General features: G+C 35.7%; 1 protein-coding gene across 1 annotated transcript in view; it reads left to right on the forward strand.

The window, feature by feature from the left end:
* The window catches only part of LOC143222522 (uncharacterized), a 95,712-nt gene extending 69,307 nt beyond the window's left edge, over positions 1-26,405 (forward strand). Inside the window, exon 2 of the mRNA XM_076449131.1 lies at positions 26,146-26,405. The gene's annotated coding sequence lies outside the window, so the exon portion shown is untranslated. The remainder of the gene's footprint in view (positions 1-26,145) is intronic.

Genomic DNA, 26,405 nt, shown 5'->3' on the forward strand with positions numbered 1-26,405 from the left:
TGGATGGTGATGACTAACTGCCTTCTCTCTAGTCTTACACTGCTAAATTAGGAGCGCAGATAGCCCTCGTGTAGCTTTGCGCGAAATTCAAAACAAACAAGCTTTAGAGAGGATTAGTAAATACGTAATTCCACGTTTTAGTCATTGAGGTTTCTTTATGTTTTTTTTTCACGTTCAAATACTGTAAAATTATTGTTAATGTTGATTACAAATGGCGTTCCTTTTTAACCGTTCAATAATTTTTCTTTTGTCTGTGTATGGTTTAAAAATAGAAAATATTTATTGTATTTTAGTTTTTAGGTTAGAATACGTGTATGTACTTGATAACTTGAGGCACCAGTCAAACAAACAAAAAAAAATCCTCCAGGAAGAAACGGACAATGTCCATTTTACCCCGCTTACCGTATGTTGTTGTGTTTGTGCACAAGCTTGGTAGTCACATGACCTTCATAAAGATAGTTTGGTGCTTTCTCACAATAGAGGTTTGACTAGTGCACGAGCGTCTGACAGCTGACTAAGCCGTTTCCCAAGGGCTATTGTCAGAATAAGACGGATTACGATATTTGACTTTTAAGACCCGTATGGTAATCTGTCTTCGCACGTCAATGACGGCTAGATTTCCTAATAGACTCTGTCTCAGAGTTAATTATGTGTCTCCCTCTAGTGTACTAAATATACACTAAATTACCAATCCGTTTATTCACTTCTTAGAATAGTTTTTAATAAGAGAACTGATACATAGTGATATTTGCGAAAAAAGAGTAATATTATGGTATCCAGATAACTTCTTACAATTAAAATCAAATTAATCACACTGATTTGTACTACTGACGAATTTGATTCTTAACACTTGTTATTCACTATGATACAACACTAATAGATTGTAGTTATACAGTGGAGCGCCATTAAGCCGCGAACCAGTAAACCGCGAAATCGCTTAAGCCGCTGTAGCAAGTCTTGTGAGCGAGGATTATCGCGGCTCACCGCTAATTTAAAAACGTGTAAAAACGCGGCTTACGAATTTAATCCTGGCTTTATAACTTCAAGGGGATATTTAAAAAGGATTTGCTTTAATTTGGGGAATAAATAAAATATATTACAATAGAAATCGACCGTTAATCTACTTTATCCGCTCTCTATGTCAGCTTTATGGAGGCCGCCATTGTTACCGAATAACACCTCTCCATACATTAAAGTTAATCTGCGGTAAATCCGTGAAAAAAGTGATCAATAACTAAAGTATTATTTTTAATTCGATAATCCGATATAATGATCACGCAATGGCCCGGATGAGGCTCCTCGGCGGAGCTGTTGGCGACTTCGGCTTTTCAGTCACAAAGGTTTAAGCCGCGGACCACTTAAGCCGCGGTTAAGCAGGTTGACCCGCCAAATACTGCGGCTTAACGGCGCTGCACTATATTGAAGATACTAAAATAATAAGTAATAGTGAGTCTTCCGTGGCATTATTATTAATGTCTCCGAAGGTTTGTGGTTCACGTCCAGGTTGGGGTTATCTATGCTCTATAATAATGACGATCAAATCCCACTGTTCTATCAGACAATAGTAACCAAAGAGTGGGTTACTATAGATGCCTTCCTTCAAAATGTGAGAGGGTTATAGGCCGATAGCCCTTGTGTAGTTTTGACGATGTTGTAATTCATGTGTAACAAACTAGTATGTATATCAATTCTTTTGAACGAGATCTTTTAACATTCACTTTGAAGGATTGCGTTTATTTTAATCGCAAAGCTACACAGTAAACGAAATGTGATGCGTGCGTCCACCGAACGGAACTGAACCTCTAATGTTAGCGTTATAAGCCCCAGAACTTTCCTCAGGTCCTGTGATAGAGGATGTCATAAGATAAAAAAAACTTACAAAATGTTAATAAACTTCATCTACGATTGACTGAGAACAGCGCCTATGTGATTATTGAGCCTGATTGTTATTGTCTAAATGTTTACTGACACTTTGTACTTTAGCAGTGCTTGAAAGTTTTCTATGAAGTCTTGTTTATCAACAGTGTAGTATATATTAACAGGTTTATGGTTAACTTTCATCACTGGAAAGTAAACATGAATATGTATATTGGTGAAATTCGGTGTTTGTCGTTCTCATGTGGCCATGCAAAGCGCTCCACTCGAAATCTGAGGGTTTCATGTGGCTATGCAAAGCGCTCCACTCGAAATCTGAGATTCATGCGTTAGAATCCATGTTACACCAAACATGCTAGCCCTTTCGGTCGTGGGGATGTTGTAATGTACAGTCAATCCCACTATTCGTTGGTAAAAGAGTAGCCCAAGGGTTGGCGATGAGTGGTGATGGCTAGCCGCCGTCCCTCTGCTAAATTAGGGATGGCTAGCGCAGACAGCCCTCGTGTAGCTTTGCGGGAAATTCAGAAACAAACTTGTTCTCCCAACAAACTGTTAATCAATAACAAGTGGTTCTTCTACTTAACCTGTCTCTATAGTTAAAGTGTTAATCAATAACAAGTGGTTCTTCTACTTAACCTGTCTCTATAGTTAAACTGTTAATCAATAACAAGTGGTTCTTCTACTTAACCTGTCTCTATAGTTAAACTGTTAATCAATAACAAGTGGTTCTTCTACTTAACCTGTCTCTATAGTTATCTACTTAACCTGTCTCTATAGTTATCTATATACCTGTCTCTATAGTTATCCACGAAGTTTTTGCTTTATACTAAATTATCAAGGGAAGGAAATTATGAAACTTCAAAATATTTTAAAATTCAATTTCTCACCGCTGGTTGAAGGTTATTTGCCTACATCTGGTTAAATTTGTTAAGTAATTAGTTAGGCAGTTTGAAGATTTTCAACAGCATAAAGTTTCCCAATTCGGATACATCGTCTACCTATGTCAATTGATATTTAAAACATTAGCAAGCAATTTTATTTTCTGACATTAAGCCTTCACTTTCGTCGCTGGTGCTGTGGACTTTGCTTACGGGAGATCTCAACTTATATGTGAAAACAAAAATAGCTTTAAAGATAAAAAGTTTATACTCCGTTAAACTATTTTGTTATATTACATGCAAAAATTACAGTTAAAAATTAACAATAATTTACAACTTTAATTTCTCAATGATAGATGACTATACGAGAACTTGTTTGATTAATAAACAAAGAGCTAAATAAGTAGAAACAACTTTATAATAATTATCCTTTATATTATTTTTAGTGTGTTGGCTGAATTTGCATATTAGTACGCATTCGACACTATTTTAATAGAATTTTTCTGTGGAATACAGCGCGTATTATTTACAAAAACTAGACCTAAACCAACAAAGAAGGCAGATCCACCTGTCAAAAGCAATTAAGTTTCGTTAGGTTTCTTTCAAATTGATTTGTCAAAGTTTTTTGATTCCACGTTTTTAACTATCACAAATGCTCTCTGGAGGTTCTGTGTCAAGTCCGGGGACGTATAACGCTGATAATCCGGTTTAGATATCTGTGGCGGGCAGAGGACAGACAGCCCATTGTGTATACTTTACGCTTAACAACAAACAAACAATTACGAAGTTAAAACCAAGAGTTATGTTTAGTCTCAGACATTTATGTATAATGAACAACGTATTACTGTCGCTACTCCTTCATACGAAAATAAATATTCAGTTGCAGCTGGAGTTACTCAAATATATTAAGACATTGTAATAATACAAGTTACGCCAACGTTTTTATACGTTAATCACAACTAGCTTTAGCAAGCGATTTAGACCACGTTACGAGATAAAATAAACAAATTTATTATTTAAGATGTAAATCATTATATACTTTACAGGAATAAATTAACTTTTATTATCGTTTACAATGTCAGCCCAGAACTGTTTTCGTCCGAGATAAATGAGCGACAGTGTGAACTTGGAACGTAACAAAACGTGCATATATCGTTGCCTGTGGGCAGCGTCCAAATAAACATGGTAAAAGGTTTCTTTCAGCGACTATAAAGATCCGTATAGTGCTCAGTTCTTAACCCCACTTCGCACGAAACCCTGAATGAGTCGTTATGTAAATTAATCTCTTAGCTTTACTTTTTTAAGATTCCGAGAAAGACAACGTCACATTTAAGCTTATGGTATAGCTTTTGTATTTAAGTTTTTGTATACACAGCCATTGTATAGCTTTACACAAAACAACAAATAAAGAATAGACAATGTATTCTTGTTTACATAGACGACTTAAATAAGAAGCTTTGAAATAAAACTTGTTTGAATATTTGTTTTTAATAATAGGAACCATGCAAGTTGTAACCACACTCAATAGGCCAGTAATCATCCATTATATACAATATTTATAAAGACAAAATTTATCGTGTTTTTTTCTTACTAAGTCTTGATAAAAATTACAATCTTAAGCACTGATTACAACAGTAGTCGCCGATTTATACCTTTGATTAAACAGGCCTGGCGTGGCCTAGCGCGTTAAGGCGTGCACTTCGTAATCTGAGGGTCGCGGGTTCGCGCCCGAGTCGCGCCAAACATGCTCGCCCTCCCAGCCGTGGGGGCGTTATAATGTGACGGTCAATCCCACTATTCGTTGGTAAAAGAGTAGCCCAAGAGTTGGCGGTGGGTGGTGATGACAAGCTGCCTTCCCTCTGGTCTTACACTGCTAAATTAGAGACGGCTAGCACAGGTAGCCCTCGAGTAGCTTTGTGCGAAATTCCCAAACAAACAAAACAAACCTTTGATTAAAAATCCAAAATGGGGTATTTGCGTTTTATCCACTGCGGGTATCGAAACTTTATCATTAGTGTTATAAGCCCTCGCACATTCTGTTGAGCTACCATAAAATATGAAGGAACTAACATGCGTAAGCAGCCTTTGGTTGTTTTCACATACATTTACCTCGTATACAAGTTTCACTATAAACTTCAAAAATGAACAAGAGCGCCATCTTCAGGTGTTTAGTAATAGTATTATACAACCATTCAATAGATCCAAATGATAAATGCCTCTAGTGAATGCAATCGAACTGCATCAAGTTCTTTATGTTAAAACCTGTGTGTTGTAACGTTGGTTACGTCCTTAGTTTAACATATTTGAGCATGAAAAACCCTACTTTACTGAATAAAAAGTTACAACCTTAATGGCCATATTGGATGTCATTTATCCTGCTTACGCTGCCAGCAGAAATTAAAAATTGTTTTTGATACATAGTAAGGCACTTACGTGTCAAATCAGAGAAGTGTTGAACTTGTAATGATAAAAGCATTAAACCTCGCACACACGTACAGCAAGAAAGGAAACAAAAAGTTATAATATAGAACTGTTATTATATTTTGAAACAGTTTTATTTAAAATATAATCAATATTCAAATCCAAATGAAATAGCACATCATAGGTAATAATCGAATTGCCAAGTACTCTCTGTGACAAGCTTGTCACATCCGGGTTTCGTAACTTTTTGTGTGGGTTGGCGTTGCCTGGTAGTTAGCGTGTCTGATAACTGTCAAATCTCTGTAATCGGTCACATGAGTGTAGCCCGTTAGTTGGCGTTGAATGCCGTTGACTAACTGCTTTCCGTCTTGTCTGTCAGTTTAAAATTGTGGACGACTATGCGCAGATAGCTTTTGCAGAGCTTTGCATGAAAATTCTAAAATAAACAAGCTATTGATATTGAACAATAGAATACCTAGTATGGTCGAAGTGTAATCGTATATGCACGATTACAGAAATTTGGTTATGCTGGAGTTATAAGTGGCACAGACTGTAAAAATGTTAATCGTTAATCTCTGTCAAAAGTTCCATGTTTCTCTGTTAGTCCTATACATTGTCCATGCTTGTTCGCCATCAGTTACGGATAGTTTGGTTTGTAAGTCTTGTCAGAGATTTACCCTAAGAAGCTGTTTTAGAAATAGAGACTTTTCGGAAATACGCTTGTTCTCCAGAAAAGCGTCTTAACGGAATGAAAATCAAAGAAACGTTTCTTTTGAAGCGGGACGTCCTACTGCGAAACCTTGTGGCCTCTCTTTCCTTCGTTCTAGTCGTTCGTTTCCGGTGGATTTCACCAAAGAAGGCGGAGAAAGGATGCACTTAAGGCTTACAGCCTGTCACCTACGATGTCTCAATCAGAAAATCGCCCCAGTTTTCCAGCGGTGTCGGTCGATTCATTATGCACCCTACTGAGATATTCATTATGAGAGCCACTCTTAATAGTGCGTGGCAGCACCTTCACAGACCCCTCACTTTCCTGACAGCCTTAAAATTACAGGACTAACAATACCGGCTTCAATAACACAAATCAAGCTTGAAAGCAAATAGCTGCGTTCGTTCGCAGTAGAGTTGAATGCGCTAAGATGCTGTATTCAGTCGCGGTACTTGCAAGTAGACCTCATCAAAAGAATGGTTACGGAAGAATGGTTCTTGTCTTGAGCATCCAGTTTTCTACGTAGATATTTCTCACGATGACTGAACGTTGAGCAAAATGTTCAGGGTATAATGGCTTCCTGGTGAAACCAAAAGGTTTGTTTGTTTGTTTTGAATTTTGCGCAAAGCTACTCAAGGGCTGTCTGTGCTAGCCATTCCTAATTTAATAGTGTAAGACTAGATGGAAGGCAGCTAGTCATCACCACCCACCGCCAACTCTTGGGCTACTCTTTTACCAACGAATAGTGGGATTGACCGTACTTTATAACGCCTTCACGGCTAAAAGGGCGAACATGTTTGGTGTGACGGGGATTCGAACTCGCGACCCTCAGATTAAGAGTCGAAAGCCTTAACCCACCTGGCCATGCCGGGCCTCAAACCAGAAGGAAATGTTCAAATATATGTGCGTAAAGTGTTCAGGTGCGAACTTGGGGAAAGAGAGGAAACACTTGGGAACTCTTACTGGAACGTGCAAATATGTCTTCTTTTATTTAATGTTTTTTATCCTGTTTCTGATGGCTTCGTCAAGTACAATTCAACATATAAGACAAGTACATTTGAAAACTTTCTATGAAGTTAGTAATTAACTCCAAACACTCGAAAATCTAATTTTGTATTTATTAAACTTCTATTTCACTATTTTTTTATAATTTTTAGGGCTGCTTCTCCCACAACAATGGCTTACAACAACCTTCAACTTCGTTCGTTTACGTACAACTCTTTACTCTAAACCGTAGTCCTCGAGAGAAGGATTTGGTTATTTCTCTTGGAGCGATTATGATTATAAGAAATAATGGTTCTAGAAAGCCGAATTAGGCCGGATTTCGCACAGAAAGGGGGAGGGGAAGAAAAAAGTTACAACCGCCCACTCACAGGTTCAAAGACGTACCTTGCTATTAGTTCCTTCACGTGACCACGCATATATAAAAGGTGTGCTATACCCTACGGCTTTTGACTGGATTATAGTTCCAGTGCGTGCTTTCGGCGCTGCAAATGAAGCCGTCACCGGACATGTCCGATTTGAAGGGAGGTCGGCTGCCGCCATAAAGAGGGCACGCACGCCATTGAGTCATGAATAATGGGCTTGAAGAACCAGTTAGGTCGTGCCTAGCGCGTTCTTGTGTTTGTAATCGGCTCTGATGAAAGAACCCGTTTACTTGGCATTCCATAGCATAAGAGGCCTGAGTAGCTAATTGCATCTTGTCTGTTGTCAACATTCCTTTCTTCATGGGCGAGGAAACAGCTGTTGAAACACATGAATGGAAAAAAGAGTTTTTGTTTTGTTTTTAGGACTATTAAGCTAATTATGCTTCGATTTTAAATTTAATTATGTACAGAGCGACACCACGCGGTAAAAGAATTAAGTACTCCCCAATAAAATGTGAAGCATGTGTTTTATTATTGCAAAACTACATCAGGCTATCTGCTGATCCCACAGAGTGGAATCGAACCCCTAATTTTAGTGTTGTAAATCCGTAGACATACCCCTGTACTAGGGGCGGCAAAATGTGAAGCATAATGCACCCTTGAGAAACTGAACGCGAAAAAATCCTGATTTGTTTCGAGATACGAGGAAAAAAATCTTATAAAAAGCATTTTAAAACGCAACTTTTTGCACAGTTTCTCACCTAAAGGCGCTGTAAGAAAACAAATTTTAAGAAATTTGTAAACATAACATTATTTTGATATTATTCAGTTAATAACGGAGATTTTAAAGTTCGATATCAATGGTATACAACTTAAAACCTATGAATATTTTAATCGATATATGTTATGTTGTTTTTATTTATAGTTTGACCCAGAGACTATGAATAAAGGGTTTGTTTGTGGTTAAGAACAAAGCTACACAATGGACCAGCTCTGCTCTGCTACAGGTATCGATCTACAGTATACAACATAGATTTATATACCTGCGCCATCGTAGGCACTAGATAAAGACTTGCTTGTTTCAAATTAAGCATAAAGCCATGCATTGGGCTACCTGTGCTTTGCCTATCATGGATATCGAAACTCAGTTTCTAGCGATGTAAATCCGCAGACATAACGTTATGCCACTAAGAGAATAATAAAGGGAAAGCACTAGAACTTTTAAGGGCTATAATTTAACATTGGTTAGAACTATCAGTGAAAAACTTTGTTTTGTTTTTTACTGATCGTTTATTTACTTTACTGGTTAGAAGTTGACGTATGTGTTAACTTGGACTTCATTTATTTGGCTAAATATCATCATCACTTTACGAGGAATTATACGACATACATGAATTATACAACATACATGAATTATACGACATACATGAATTCTGCGAATAAAATAAAATTTTAAACTGAATCTTTTTAAAGAAATGATTATTTAAATGTTAAAGAAATGTAGCCATGGAAACATATTTTAAAACGAACACATTGGAAACGATTTGTTATTCAAGTAGTAAGTAATAAGTTAATATTGAAGAGATTAGTTAATATATTGTTCTCATGCAACTTAATGGTCTAATTTTTAAAATAAAAAAGTACTTATATATATATATATATATTTAACAAATAATAAATTCAGAAAATCATATATACATTTTTACTAGTTTGAATAGTAAAATATTGCAATAAATCGTAAAGAATATATCGCATGAAAGCGCTACGCTAAACACGAAATAACGTACGTTAGTAACTTTAAAAAAAAATGTGACGAGTGGCAAGCGCATGCGTGTAGAACGAAGGTTATTTGTTACGTCAATGAAGTCACCATCTCTTTCAACGGAGATCCTGTACAATTGCGGAACTTGTATATCCAGCAACGATTTGTGGTGAGAAAACAATACAAGATAATCGACAAAACGCCGTTAACCATCATGTGCCAGAGATAACACTATCATCAGCTAGCTGGAGTGCCCGTCTTTTGGACGTATAAAATAAAAACTCGTTTGTAACAGAGAATAGGATATTGCGCTTCTATCTGTTTTTCAGTCGCAGCATAACGGCTAAGAGAATGGATCTCAATTTATTATGTTTTGTTTTTTTTAAGTACATACTTTTAGCTTATAGTTCCATCATTTCTTGACCGACATAAGATCTAATTACAGTTTTAGACTTGTGAAGTCAAACCCTTTCGACTGATGTATTTGACTATGCTCAAGGTCTCATAGATTAGTTTACTCTGATCATGCCTAAAATAATTTTAGTTTGAGGGAAGGATCCTGATGAGGAACAAAATCGAATCGTGTATACTCGCGCCATACCTTTGGTATTACTAGTGTACAAAAATCTATACAAAGCAACGCCAATATGTGTGTGTCTTTTTCTGTGAGAAGTTCATGGGAAGTTTTTTGAAGTTATAGACCTCCCTAAGATCAATTAGTGATACTCTTCACTCATTTGTGCTGATCAGTCCCGTCTGCAAGTTACCAACAAAAAACTATCAATTAGTGATACTCTCCACTGATTTCTGCTGATCACTCCCGTCTGCAAGTTACCAACAAAAAACTATCAATTAGTGATACTCTCCACTGATTTCTGCTGATCACTCCCACCTGCAAGTTACCAACAAAAAAAACCTGAAAGATTTCATACTTTCTGCAACCCTCGAGAATATCCTTTCCTTCATTTGCGGAGCTGACTGTTGGCATCAGAATCTCGAACCAATTATTTCAAGATTGGTTTATTTGGAAATTTGTAAAAAATTACATGAGGTTTATCAACGCGCTCGACGTCCCTAATTTAGCAGAAAAAGACTACAAGGAAGTTAATTAGTCATCAACCCCTGACAGCCCCCTCTCAGATACTTCTTTGCCAATGTATAAAGGGATTGATCAAACATTGTGACGTCCCCATAACTGAAAGGATGAGTATGTTTCGGGGGCCAAGGATTTAAACCCGCAACCCTCAGATCGCAAGTCGAGCGTCTTAACCACTAGGCCACTATTTCAATAGAAGGATGAAGTTTGATAGCTATTCTTGTTTATATAACGGGGCTCGACAATGCTCTAACTTCTAAAGATTAGAGTGCGTTGTTTCATTAGCTTATTATCCTTATTGTTAAGAACATTGTATTGAAAAAAAATGTATTGGTTATAAATGTTTCCTTGTTTTGGATTGATTATTTGAATACAATGAATCACAAATCTACACAAAGGGTTATCCATGTACTCCCTGGTCCTCGGTATTATTAGTCCGGAGACTGTGGGCACGACATGGCTGGCCAGGTGGTCAAGGCTCGCGGGTTCGAATTCCAATCACACCAAACACGCTCGCCCTTTCAGCCGTGTGGGTGTTATAATGTAACGCTCAATCCCACTATTTGTTGGTAAAAGAGTAGTCCAAGAGTTGGCAGTGGGTAGTGATAATTAGCTGCTTTCCCTAATTTAGCAGTGTAAGACTAGAGGGAAGGCGGCTAGTCATCACCACCCACCGCCAACTCTTGGGCTACTCTTTTATAAACGAATAGTGGGATTGACCGACACATTATAACGCCCCCACGGTTGAAAGGGCGAATATTTAGGTGCGACCGGGATTCGAACCCGCGACCCTCAAACGCCTCAACCCACCTAGCCATGCCGGCCCTTATACATTTTCAATTTTTATGGTGCATTTCTAAATTGTGTGTAGTTTTTTTAATATATTTATTTTCACGAATATTTTGTAGTCATTGACAGGAAACGTAAGAAGGCGAAATCAACAAAAAGTGCACTTGTTCTTTTTTTTAACAAGTTGATCTATGTAGGACACTTTTTAGGTTTTATATTATCTGTTCCTTAAAACAAAATTGAACTTTCTAACGTATTCGCATGTTCTTGAGAACAGAAAAGTAAAATAAATGTGTTTCGCCAAATACAGTGTGTAGTGAGTCCTATCTCAGCGTCTCCCGCTGGCCAAGTGGTTAAGGCACTTGACTTGTAATATGAGGGTCGCAGCTTCGAATCCCCGTCACACCAAACATGCTCGCCCTTTCAGCCGTGGAGGCGTTGTAATATAACAATCAATCCTACTATTCGTTGGTAAAAGAGTAGCCTAAGAGTTGGCCACGAGAGGTGATGACTTGTTGCCTTCCCTCTAGCATTATACTGCTAAATTAGGGACGGCTAACTTAGATACCCTCGGGTAGCATTGCGCGAAACTCAGACCAAACCTCTCACCCGCTGGGAGAGCGGTAAGTCTTTGGACTTACAATGCTAAAATCATGGGTTCGATTCTCCTCGGTGTACCCAGCAGATAGCTTGATGTGGCTTTGCTGTGAGAAAACACACACCCATCTGACAAGAAACAATGTTTGTTTTGTTAAATTTCGTGTAAAACTACAGGAGGGCTACCCACGCTAGCAGTCTCTAATTTTGAGATAATAGACTAGAAGGAAGACAGCTAGTCTACACCACTAACCGCCAATACCTTTGTTGCTCCAAGGATCTAGGTAAACATTTAGGTCAACAGGGCTATTATGATAGTCCAGGGGCTAAGCCCCTGGTAGAGGTATATTATTAGAGCCTCAGTGGGGATAACCAGTCTGAACATTACTTTAGGCGTATTACACACATGCGAATACAGCCACTAATTAAAACTCAAATACTCAGAAGTCATGGACAAATTTAAAAATTGCAAACTGAACGAATAATCAAACAGTGCACGTGACATTAAACAATATGTATTTTACTGTAATATAATATGATTATTCATAGTGTAATGACTTTCAGAACATTTATTCATGAAACTTCTAGAATGACGGTACGTATTTAAAAAATTAAAATTTCAAAATTCCGTCCGATTTCATTACCAGGTGTGACTTAGCCGCTGTACTCCTTGACACATGTTTTATGCCGTGTTTTAACTTTAACGACTTTTGGGATAACTTCGGTAACTCATCTCTGGGGTTGCGAATAAAAGTTACCTGAAACGTCATTGCCCATCGAATGAATATGTCACCCGGAGAATTCGGTGCTTCCTAGATGCTCCCCGCTAGTACAGCGGTATGTCTTCGGATTTACAACGCTAAAATCATGGGTTCGATTCCCCTGGGTGGGCTCAGCAGATAGCCCGATGTGGCTTTGCTGTAAAAAAACACACACGCTTTCTGGATTGTCGGAGGCCATAACCTACCTTTCCTCGTCTGATACTAAGTGGTTACAGCTTAGGATGAAAACATGTTTCACAAGATTACTGTCTGAATGGAAAGCCACGTTGGAAACCTTTTGTTGTTGTTTAATCATATAGTTGATCAGTGAGGTGTCGCAGTAATCTTAGAAATTTATCTCAGATGCTACTCGGAATTTAAACAGGTTTGCGGATTTTCACCCAAAGCTACACAACAGGCTATTAATGTGTATATGTCCCTAATTTTGAACTAATACACTAGAGAGAAGGCAGGTAATCCACACCAATCCTACCAGCTCTTGAGCTACTTTTGTCAGACGAATATTGGGATTTGACTGTCACTCTTATAATTCACAGCTCCAAAGATACAGAGCGATTTACTTTATTTTCTACCTCTTTATTTGTGGTATCGGAGTGCGAGCTAGAGATCCTCAACTCCACACAGTCCGCCATGTTAAATAGTGGCCAATTTCGGCCCTCATTAAAAAAAAAAGGAAGTTTCACTTGTCATTGATTTTTAACATCTTTGTGAAAAGTTTTTGAACAGTTGAATTTTTGTATAACATTATTTGAATACCAGTAATAAAAGAATGTTAGGTGCTTAAGTGTATAGGTCAAATTAAAAATTAAAAGAGAAAGAGAAAACTCTATTTAGAACTAATCTTGAGATAATGTTCTCTCGAGTAATGTACCTCATAATACGTTTAGCCTCATAGTACCTTAACTTCTACTAGTGTCAGAATTTAGATTAGGTATAGGGATATTTTGAATATCTGGTGTTCGAAACAAGAGAAATAAAAGCCGAAAATCGGATATTTTGAGTTCATTAGCTTTCAAATAAGAACTATGTGACTTAGGTTAAATTTAAAATTCGAATTATTTTACATGAGCATCTAAAACTTCTCTGAGTCGTTCTTCAGACATCCAAACACTTATTTTGTCAAGACACTAGCGACATTGCCTGCAAAAGAGCAAACCCAGGTGTTGCATTATTCTTGTATTTGTTTGTTTTTGAATTTCGCGCAAAGCTACATAAGGGCTATCTGCGCTAGCCGTCCCTAATTTAGATAATTTTGAAATTGTTAAAGTAATGTGTGTGTTTTTTTACAACAAAACTATAGCGAACTATCTGCTGTGTCTATCGAGGGTATCGAACCCCTGATTTTAGCGTTGTAAATTTGAAGACTTACCACTAGCCCTCCGGAGATGAGTGAAAAAGAAACGTTATTTTATAATAGTAGACATGGTTTGAAGAATACGGCATATTTTGAAATAAGACATAATTTGAAACTGCTCAAAGTTCAGAAAAATATATGATATTTTGATTAACGTAGGATTAGTTTGTTTTTAATTTCGTATAAACCTACACAAGGGCTCTCTGCTAGCCGTCTCTAATTTTGCAGTGTAAGACTAGAGAGAAGGCAGCTACTCATTACTACCTACCGCCAACTCTTGGGCTACTCCTTTACCAACGAATAGTGGGATTAAATGTCACATTATAACACCTCCACACCTGAAAGGACGAGCATTTCTGGTGTGACGGGGATTCGAACTCCTGAGTCTCAGATTACGAGTCGAGAGTCTTAACCACCTGGCCATGCTGAGCTACATCGTATGAAGACTACTCGTTATGTTATAACTGTATATGTTATAACTGTATTGTCAAAATGTGAAAGAAAAAAAACGATCTCGAAATTCCGTTGGTTAACAGTAGTCGAATAGATTTTTTTAAGTCTTGAAATTTCCATATTTCAGTTTTTAAAGTCATAATTTCACATTAAAAGTTTCTATTAATAATTATTAAGTTTATGAACTTATTTTTTCTTCTTTTTTTACTAACGTATGAGCCTCTTAAATCTGTTTGGTTTTACATCTAAAATTTTGTATATTACTGTGTTAAAATTTCATGTCAGTTGAAAATATATGTTATTCATTCTATTAGGACAAAAATCGTATTTTTATCATCGTCCAAAATGGGAAAATAAAAAACTATTTATTATAAACTGTATTTTGCGACCGTACTTCTTCCGACACCATTAAAAACCATTTCATAGCTCTTCTATTACTTTGAATCTGAATAAATTACCACAACTACTATAATTATACACAATACGTAGATTTTGTTCCATATAAGTTATTCACGGTATTCATAAACATAAGGATTTAGCATTTGACACTTAAATTCCTCGTGAAGAAAAACCGTGCTTAAGTTCGATCCATATTGTAGTAACGGTGATAGATTATAAGGTGGGCGCTGTCCACCCTATATTTGTTTGGCAAATGCAGTGCTTCGTGATCCTAACTGCACTGTTATTTTCTTATAACAGTCCCTCAGCAGCTCAATGGTAAGCTTGATAGTTTATATAACGCTAAAATTTGATATTCGATCCTTGCAATGAGCACAATACAGATGGCCCATTGCTAAGCTCTAGCTTATTCCTTTATGATTGTATCAGAGTTGCGTTGCAGGGCTACTTTTCTGGCTGACTGATTATTAAAAACTTAGTCTCGTAATGAAATTGTCACGACACTGGACTCTTGAAAATATTCAAGTAATTTGTTTGTTGTTTTTTTTCAAATTTCTCGCAAAGCTACACGAGAGCTATCTAATTTAGCAGTGTTAGACTAGAGAGAAAGCAGTTAGTCATCACCACCCATCGCCAACTCTTTAACTACTCTTTTACCGACAAATAATAAGATTAACTTTCACATTATAACGACCATGTGGCTGAAAGGGCGAGCATGTTTGGTGTGACCGGGATACGAACTCGCTACTTTCAGATTACGAGTCGAGTTCCCTAACCATATGGTCATGCCGGGCCTATTTAAGTGAATACATCATTCAAGTGAAAGTCTACGATAGTTAAATGGATTTCAAATTTCTTAACAGATAGAACAGCACAAGTAAAAGTAAATAAAACTATATCCAACTCATTTAATATAACCGCAGGAGTGCCCCAAGGATCAGTCCTCTCTCCACTTCTATACATAATTTTCGTCAGTGACATACCTTTTCCAAATCTAACATACACACATAATTCACAATACGCAGACGACATTGCTATCTGGAGCACCTCCAGAAACCCAGTGATGGCCATGTCTCGCGTACAAGAATCACTAAACAACGTCTCAACATGGAGCAACAAGTGGAGAGTTGTATTAAATCCAACCAAAACACAAGCAATTACCTTCTATAGGAAATTAAAAAAGCAAAGAAAAAATCTAGAAAAAAATAAAATTATCTCTCGGAAATACAACCATTAACATGAGCAAAAACATCACATTCCTTGGCATCACTTTCGACACAAAACTAACATGGAAAAAACATGTTAACAATATACACTCATCAATTAGAAAAATGATTTCACACCTAATGACTCTAACCAGTAGACAATCGAAATGTTCACCAAACACCATTATCCAAATATACAAGGCTTACATCCGTCCACTAATAGAGTACGGATGTCAAGTAACATGCAATATGTCAAACAACACACTCCAGAAAATCCAAGTTCAACAGAACAGAATACTAAGATCTGCATTCAGTCTACCGTCATTCACGTAGGTAAATTATATACATCAAATTAGCAATTTACCAACACTAAGAAATAGACTAACAGAAATATCACATAAATATTATCTAAAAGGAGAAAATAGAAACAAACTAACGGCATCACTATACAAATTAACTAGTGCACCAACAAAATACATTTCATCTTACAACATATTTCAAGAATCACAAATTACACAACAAAGTATCTAAAGAAATAAATTCATGTCAATAATATGTATCCCTTTTTTTTTTTTTTCAGATATCAGGCACACGATAGGCAAAACTTTCGGCGCCTGTCCTGTGAAAGTGGGTTTTCTCGGGGCACTCCCGTTTCCCCCCACAGCAAAAACTTAGGCATTGGATTTTTAGATCCCAGCCCAGGCAACTTTATTGCCAGACCCTGAGTCGGGTCGTTTGAATTGAATTCATGTTCATATTTGTTTGACTTCTTCCTTTCGGGAAGGGACCTGGCCATTCTCTCCGTTGCTGCCTTTGCCTCCGTCCAAGATAACATTTAGAGTGACATCCTCCACCCAAAAAAAAAAAAAAAAAAACGTTGTAACGTTCCTGAACACCCCAGTTGGAGAGAAAACTCTTCTGATTTCTCTCTCTCTAAACTAAACCCCTGCCACGTTAGTTTGAGTTTGAAGTGGAAGTCGTTCAATATCGGTGTTTTAAAAGTAATTAAAGGAAAACGTGTTATTATAAGATAATATCAAAGTTTCCAGCGTTTTTCCAGTTTAATGTGTTACAATTCTTTCTATTACAAGATTTTCCTTCAATTCCTTACACTAAATGTTGGTCTTTACGCATTATACTATCATGTAAATTTAGATACTGTGATCAAACTAATGATGTGTAATTCTTTATAAATCACTAAGTAATATGTACAGATTAAAAAACTGTAAGTTTCATTAGACATAAAATGAAGTACATTGGGATAAATAATATTAAGAGCTCAGGACATCCACCGAACACTGCTTCTAGGCCTCGCTGTTCCAGACTCCCTCGTGCATGATATTCCAGCAATTTCGCCCAGATGTCGTGTCCTTGTTTTAAAAACTGCTCAAAAAAGGCAACCAGTTGTAAGAAATAATGAACGTGGTGGTTTTCCAACTGTTGTTTTCGGAAGAAGAACATCAGAAAGTGCCCTAAGCAAACTTGCCAGTGGGACGTATTCCATGTCACAGTGAAAATAATTTAGCTTCCCAAATTGAGATGTCAGCCCTCCAGTGACAAGACCAGTCACCTTGAGAACGCCGCTTGATAATAAGAGGGAACAAAGGGCATGACGCGCAACGAGTCCCGCCCATTGCTGTTTGTTTTTTGCTGTGTGAGGATTTCTAGGAAAACGAAGATGTATGCAGGTGCACATAATATAACTGGTATCTTTCCATCTCGAGTTGGTGTATTTCTTTAACCAGCCCATCTGTCCAACCCCATTTCTGTCTGTACGTATGTACTTTGTCATTTTGGTGAATATCATTTTATCTATTTCTACGCTTGTATTATTTATAAATGTATATATAATATGTGGATGTACCCACTTTATCATTAACCGTTAAATACATGCAAAAATCCGTGTTTTTAAGCTCTAGAATAATACAAACCATATTCCGTGAAGGCTAGAAACTTACGTGTTTGACTTTATAGTAGTGGGTTTGAAAGTAATCCTTGATTTGTTTAATATTATTTTGCTCAAGTTATTGCCGTAGATCAGGAGCGAAATATGATTTACAACGTACTCAGAAGAAAAAAAGATTTACGAGGTTCTGATAGAAAAACATTTCTTTCTCAGAAATGGTGGCTTTTCTGGAAACAAATTTACCTTTTATGCTAAATATGATTTTTGCTAACACCTTATTGGCTTACCTGAAGTAATCATAGGAGAATACAAAATAATATGATACTGTGAATAAAAGATGTTGATAATCAAAGTAAAATATAATGTACAGAATAAAAATGTTGTTTAATTGGCCTATCACTAAGGTACGTTTGTTTTAAAATTTTCGCGCAGAGCTGTGCAATGGGCTATTTATACATAGCCATCCCTAATTTTGAACAGATAGACTAGTTTATTTGTTTGTTTTCTGAATTTCTCTTAAAGTCGCACGAAAGTTATCTCCGCTAACTATCACTAATTCAGCAGTGTTAGACTAAAGGGAAGGCAGCTAGTCATCATTACCCACCATCTTGGGCTACTCTTTTACCGAGAATAGTGGGATTATCTGTCACATTATAATGCTCCCAAAGTTGAAAGGGCGAGCATGTTTAGTGCGACAGGAATTCGAAACCGCGACCTTCAGGTTATAATTCGAGCGCCCTAACCACCTGACCATGTCTAGCCAGATAGACTAGAGTGAAGGCCATTATTCAACAGCACCTACCACTTACAGTTGGTCTATTTTTATCTGATCGAATAGTGTGATTTAAATTTTACTTTCATATCGCGCCCACGGCTTCAAACGCTTTGTTTTTTTACAGCAATGATCCGAGAACTATGAACTCTTTGGTTTACAATCTTAACCATTTGGTCAATACTATCACTTATTAAAAAACAGTTAGTGTACAAAAATACTTCTAAATACTGTTTATGAAGAGAAAGAACCAAGCTAATGTAAAGTGAAAACTTTTCTGAGACACTGGAATGGAAATGTTCCTGTCTCACACGTATTTTTAGTGTTAGTAGCTATGAGTTCTTTTATTATTTTGTAGAGACCTAGGTATCTTTTATTGACAAAAAACTTTGTCTAAGGTTTTTACAGAGACCTATCTACCTACTTTGTATTGAAAAAAATCCGCAAAAACATGGTATAAGTTTTTTACAGAGACATGTCTACCTCTTATTAAAAAAACACTAAGTTTCTCTAGAGAGACCGATCTTCCTTTTACTTAAAAAAACATGTCTAAGTTTCTGTATAAAGACCTACATATTCTGTTGTTGTTATTTTGAATTAAGCACAAAGCTACACAACAGGTTATCTGTGCTCTGTCTACCAGGGATATCGAAACCCGGTTTTTAGCGTTATAAGTCTGCAGACACACCGCTGAGCCACGGGGGGGGGGCTTCATACCCTGTACTGAAAAAAGAAAAACACTTTTAGTTTTTCCTGTTGGTTTTCATCATTCAGCATTCAACTGATTTTTATCGAAATTTGTTTAGTTCACAGGGCAGTTTTTTCTTGAGCTATATAATTAGATATTTACTTTGGAGGAAATTGTACAAACATCTAGTCTGTCTTTGAAGCTAGGATTTGCAGATACGATCACGTGGTGTTGGAATACTATATATTTTCAAACATCTCTGAAAGTTTGTTTGCTTGTGAATTTCGCGCAAAGCTACCCGAGGGCTATCTGCGTTAGCCATCCCTAATTTAGCAACGTAACACTAGAGAGAAGGCAGCTAGTCATCACCACTCGCGGCCAACTCTTAGGCTACTTTTTTACCAACGTATAGTGGGATGGATTGAATATTACAACGCCTCCACGGCTGAAAGGGCGAGCATGATTAGTGTGACGGGAATTCGAACCCGTGACCCTCAGATTACAAGTCGATTTCTGAAAGTAACTGAGCAAAAAAAATATGTTTATGGGAGTAAAATTAATACATTAAGAAGAGTTATCAACACTCCCATATATATATATATATATACATATAGATATGCACATATATATGCATATATATACATATAGATATACACATATATATGCATATATATACAATATAGATATACATATATATACATATAGATATACACATATACATACATATAGATATACACATATATATACATATAGATATACACATATATATGCATATATATACATATAGATATGCACATATATATGCATATATATATATACAATATAGATATACATATATATACATATATATATATACACCCATATACATATACACATATATGTGGTGGGCTACACGAAAAACGATGTTGGACGGTTATAAGTGAAATTCCAATGTTTCCATGCTTTTCAGTTTCGGCGATATAGATGTTATTGCAAGTTGTTCCATGTGTATAAAACAGTCCACGAAACGACAATAATTCTTAATTTAATATCATGACTGTGAATTACACTTGAGTGTAATATATATATACAGAATTTTGTTGGAGCTGATTCATAAGATAGCGATTGCGAACAAAGCTGTCAAATAAGACCGTGTTAAAATGATATTCTCTGGTGCTGAGAAAAAAAGTTTCACAATATGAAAAATGTTCCAGATTCATGTGTTCAAATTTTAATATGACATTAATACTACTGTAATGAATTTAGTAGTATGTATTTATTTTACTATTGATGTTTGTTTCATGTGAATATATAGTTAGAAGTGCGTGTAACTTATATTGTTAAATGTGTATTGCGAAAGTCCCAGCTATTCTCTAAATTTGTAGAATATTCTTGAGCGTAAGAGTCAACAATATACGATACCTACGTGTAAAATACCAGTATTGTTGCTTTTGCTGAAATATCTGGAAAATCTCATTTTAAGCTTATAAAAGGTTTCCAACGCAACGCAGGGAGGATGTTGTTGGTCTGCTACAGTCAGTATACTATAAACTTCAAAACCTATAATTGTGATTAACACTTATTAATCGGAAAATTACAGGTATTTGACCAGGAACTTCGAAGAATCAATTTCGGACTTTAGTATTTCTAAGAGGACATTATATATCTTTGGCTGTGAAAAACTCACATGTGATTAGCGAGAACTGTCTCTGATCCCCGTTAAGTGAACTGTACCGAAATCAGCTCGAAATTAATTCACTCATCGTAAACCGCCGATAAAATATTCGCTTCCAAGAAAGATAGAATACTCAATATTGTAAGTTTGTATAAACTTATAGTCGACTGGTATTTTTCCAATGTATCATAAAATGCGCTTTTTGAGATTGAAAACAATGTACCATTTAGTTTCATTAAAAATATTTTTAAACCCTCTATCATATATACCAGTTTTGACCGTAAATTTGATGTCTGCAAAATGTAAGCTTCAAAACAAATTAAAATTAATTATTTACAACAACATTAATATAGCAACTACCGCTAGTTTCAAATTTTCACAATTTCTTATAGATTACACTATTTTATCATTAGTTATACTAGTTTGTATTGATTACTTTATTTCCCATGTTCAACATTATTACTAATTTTTTGCTATAAATGTCGCTTATAAAATTTGACTCGTTCTAAAGGATTGATTAGTTTATGTGACTTTCACATTACTTTCGTCAGTACACTATAAACTGACTGCATGTACAGTGCATAATGAAAGTCAAATTAATCACGTGAGGCACAGCTCGTGGCATGTTTAATAAAGTATTTTATTATTATACTTAATTTGATTATTTAATTAGAGTATTATAATTGTATTAATTATCGGGGTTCCAGTATCACAGCTGCATGTCTGCGGATTCACATCACTACGAACCAGGTTTCGATACCCGTAGTGAGCAAAGCAGAGACAGCCCACCGTGTAGTCTTGAGCTTATTTTCAAATATTATTTATTGTATGATTTTGTTATTCATATAATTAGTTCTTTATTACTATAAACATTAATATCTTGCTGTGCCATCTAAACCATCTTAAAACTTAACTATATAGTTCAACAGTAGTATGTGTTGCAGCACTTTATCCCAGATGTCTAAAGTTACAAAGATTTGGGAATTTTCGCACAAAGCTACGAAGAAGGTTACTTACATATAGCTGACCCTAATTTTGAAGTTGTAGACTACGGTGAAGGTAACTAGACAAAAGCGCACACTCTCAACTTTTGGGTCGTTCTTGTGTGAAGAACGTTTTTGTGACAAAACAACAGTTTAAGCTAATCACTAAGATTAAACTGCCGGATTTTAATGGATTTTCAATGATCACAATACGTTGTTAGAGATAATTATGTAAATGTTAATAACTCGCATTTTTTTTAAGCATGAAAAAATTACACTCTTGAGGATGACGCAGTAATGTACGTCGAAACATGTGGAATGTATGAGCCTGTTTTTTATTAATTTTATCATGTACAATAAGTTATTTGTATTTTATTGTAATTTTGAGACTGTTTGAAATAATCGTTGTTTAAAAAAATGCGAGTTTTTAACATCGAACATTTCAAGGAATGATTACATTATGTAAAGTTTAACATATACTGATGACAATATTCAAGGGACATTTATGATGTATCATGAAATGAACCAAGGTTTTTGTCTGTTTTGTAAATAAAATGTATTCTCTTGTCGTATTAGTGGAATTTGTTACTTATAATACTTTATTATGAAAGCTGTCTCTTGTTTGGTTAGCGGTAAGGTTATGGATTTATAACTCTATTTCCATTCTCCATGATAGCCAGAGAACAGATACCATGTTGTATAGTTTTGCGCTAAAATAAACAATTACTTGAACTGTCTTGTAGGACTAATTTAAACCTATTTGGCCCGGCATGGCCAAGCGTGTTAAAGTGTGCGACTCGTAATCTGAGGGTTGAGGGTTCGCATCCCCGTCGCGCCAAACATGCTCGGTCTTTTAGCCGTGGGGGCATTATAATGTGTAGATCAATCCCACTATTCGTTGGTAATAGAGTAGTCCAAGAGTTGGCGGTGGGTGGTGATGAATATCTGCCTTCCCTCTGGTCTTACACTACCAAATTAGGGACGGCTAGCACAGATAGCCCTCAAGTAGCTCTGTGCGAAATTAAAAAAAACAAACAAACTAAACCTATTACGTTAAACCTATTAAGCTAAACCTATTAACTGGAATTATGGCTGCAAATATTACTGACAGTGAGGTACCCCCCAGCTGATAAATCAGTACATTCTAATCTCTATTATAAATAAGAAGGGTGTACTAAACTAGCTATATTTATTGCTAATTAATACTTAGTTCTGATTTAGATAGCTTGTTCTGATAGGAAGCTAACAATAGTGTAAACGTTTTAATTGTATTAAGAAGGTATTTTATTCTCCCATTGACTTAAGGATAGCCTTTTGAACATTGGATGTATTACCCATTTTCTAAATATATATAAAAGTCTGTTATGAGTCATTCAAAGTAACAGTTTAAGGGAAATAACACTCTATTTATCTCTATTCTCTATTGAGTTATTAACATTTATTTCATTCGTCACTATAAAATTATAGTATTTACCTAACGACGATTTATCGACATGAATTTACTGGTGTTTGTACGAATATCTATAATTCTTATTTGTTTTTACATTTGGAGTGTGCAAGAGTCACAAACAATGGATAATAGTGCACAATATTGTTACATAAAACACAAAATAAACGACAATAAATTATACAATGGAAAGTAATTTTATAAGCGAGTCCTTTGTTTGTTTTATAAAGCATTACAAGTTGTCTACATACCGCATTACAGGTTATTTATGTATGATTGTGGAATATTGTTCTATAAAGGTTTTGTTTTCTACAATTACATCTCTTGCATTATGTATTTTAGTTAATTATAACTTTTAAATATTTAGTTTGTCGATACTAATAAAATTGTTTGTTGTACAAAATATTTAAATTATATATATGATTGTTAGGAATGCTTTAACTCTTATATTTCTCTCAGTTTCAGCAAAGCCCGGCATGGCCAGGTGGGTTAAGGCGTTCGACTTGTAATCTGAAGGGCGAGGGTTAGAATCCCCGTCGCACCAAACATGCTCATCCTTTCAGCCGTGGGGGGCGTTATAATGTGACGGTTAATCCCACTATTCGTTGGTAAAAGAGTAGCTCAAGAGTTGGCGGTGGGTGGTGATAACTAGCTCCCTTCCCTCTAGTCTTACACTGCTAAATTAGGGACGGCTAATGCAGATAGCCCTCGTGTAGTTTTGCGCGAAATTCAAAACAAACAAACAGTTCAGCATGAATTTGTTTTATGTTATTGTTCATAAATATATTGTAAAGAACAGTCAAGAATGGAACACCAGTTGCCGTGAAGCTGATAAATTCGTAGATGAACAAACTTGTACAACAAAATTATTCAGTTACGTTCATTTTTCATCTCACGTCTCATTTCTTGATCTAGTCACGCAACATCTAACCCACCGATAAAAAAAATGACACTTCGTAAGTTTTGCGTTTAATGATATTTATCTTCATACTTGAAGATTAATTATTACAGAAGCTAAACTAGAAACATGTTTCCACTTAATCTACACGTAGGTTCAATATCTTCAGTTGTCGATACTGGTTCTAAATAACTGCATTGGTTAAAGACAACGAACTTAGTTCTATACTGACGTAACTTACGATGTGTCGATTCACAGTCTGAACCAAGAAATCTTGCATGTTTATTTTTCAGGTAGAAAGAAAGCTTGGGCAAAGCAAAAATATATTCCCCTAGAATAAATGGGTATATGTAATATACATATGTCACGTCTTATATTACAAAAGGAATCCATATTTAAAACTAATCTTTTCTAAGTATTTACTCATTATATTCAATGTGAATAACATATTTATCTATAACTGGCAGCACGCTGCATATGTTGTTAAATATTGTTACGATTGCTAAGTGTTCATTTGGCAAGCCATAAAAACTGTCTTCATTCATCGTAAATAACACTTGCCACAAGGTCAGTGGGTCTTAGCTCATTTAAGACCCAGATTTTTAAAATTATTGTGCAAACATAAAGAACGTCTTTCTGGTCATATTAATATCGCTTTATAGTAAAATGTGACAACAGTAAATATATCTTTTCCACAAACAATGATAAAATTGCGTTCTTATGAAAGAGGGCAACACAAAAAACAAGTTTGTTTGTAGTTAAGCACAAAGATCCACAATGGGCTATCTGAGCTATGCTAACCATGGGCGTCGAAATTCGATTTCCAGCTTCAATCCTGCTTTTGGATTAACAGAGGTACAGAGGCGGCAGGTGCTGCTTACTAGTTACTCTCTCTCTTAACAGTAATTCTAAATTATGGATGGCTAAATTTGAACAAAGGGGTCCACTGATAGGACTGTTTAGCACGCGGGTTACATTAGGTACTATTCTGGTTGAAAATACCACATAATCTACGAATAAGATAAGTCAATTATTCTTCCACATGAAAACTTAGGAGGTATGCTTTGGAGTTATGTAAAAACTATGAAATATTCAATGCTATGTAACATGAAACACACATGAAATGCCATTTTAAAACTTATCAATTAGAGAAATAACCTGTTTACTAAACAGGTTCTTTGAATTTGAAAACACAATGATGCATTTAGTTTCCCTATTAGTCTTGTTGTTCTGACGTTATGAAAACCTGTCATTCACAGTAATGCAGCTGTAATCAGCTTCTTTATGATGAAAAGTCAAATTAACAACCGCTATAGAGTCAGTGACTAACTTACCGCAGAGAAACTATTTAAGAAATGGCGAACATCTTGCAGTAATACATCAAACTTAACCATCGTACCATTTATATGCTGCTACTGCAACGCGTTATCAGTTATAAAACCCCTTTTATGTTTATATCTTTTGAGACGCTCATTCTTATTAGCAGAATCTGAAGTGTTTTTATATCTTTTGAGACGCTCATCCTTATTAGCAGAATCTGAAGTGTTTTTATATCTTTTGAGACGCTCATCCTTATTAGCAGAATCTGAAGTGTTTTTATATCTTTTGAGACGCTCATTCTTATTATCAGAATTTGAAGTGTTTTTATATCTTTTGAGACGCTAATTTTTATTAGCAAAATCTGAAGTGTTTTTTATGTCTTTTAAGAAGCCCACTCTTATTAGCAGAATCTAAAGTGTTTTTATATCGTTTGAGATGCTCATTCTTATTATCAGAATTTGAAGTGTTTTAATATCTTTTGAGACGCTCATTCTTATTAGCAGAATCTGAAGTGTTTTTATATTTTTTGAGACGCTCATTCTTATTAGAAGAATCTGAAGTGTTTTTATATCTTTAAATAAGCCAATTCTTATCAGCAGAATCTGAAGTGTTTTTATGTCTTTTAAGAAGTTCATTCTTATCAGCAGAATTTGAAGAGTTTTATGTCTTTTGAGAACCTTATTCTTATTAGCAGAATCTAAAGTGTTTTAGTGTCTTTTAAGAAGCTCATTGCTATTAGTAGAATCTCAAATGTGTTTATGTCTTCTGAGAAGCTCATTCTTATTTGCAGAATCTGAAGTATGAAACAGACGAACTTTGACTATGCATCAGTGCTGCTCCTGAATACAAACTGTTTATACGTTACAAAAGCGAAACAATTATTTTTCTCCACCTTCCTCAGATATTCTATTGAACAGATGCCTGAAGAGGATGGCATGTTATTTCATATATTTGTTTAATATATGCAAATAACATTTAAATTTGCTTGAAATTTACACATGAAATGTTAAAATTTTGCCGTTATTACTCAAATAAATAAGATAGTGATAA

This window comes from Tachypleus tridentatus, chromosome 8, assembly GCF_004210375.1.
Source record: "Tachypleus tridentatus isolate NWPU-2018 chromosome 8, ASM421037v1, whole genome shotgun sequence".
Classification (NCBI taxonomy): Eukaryota; Metazoa; Arthropoda; class Merostomata; order Xiphosura; family Limulidae; genus Tachypleus; species Tachypleus tridentatus.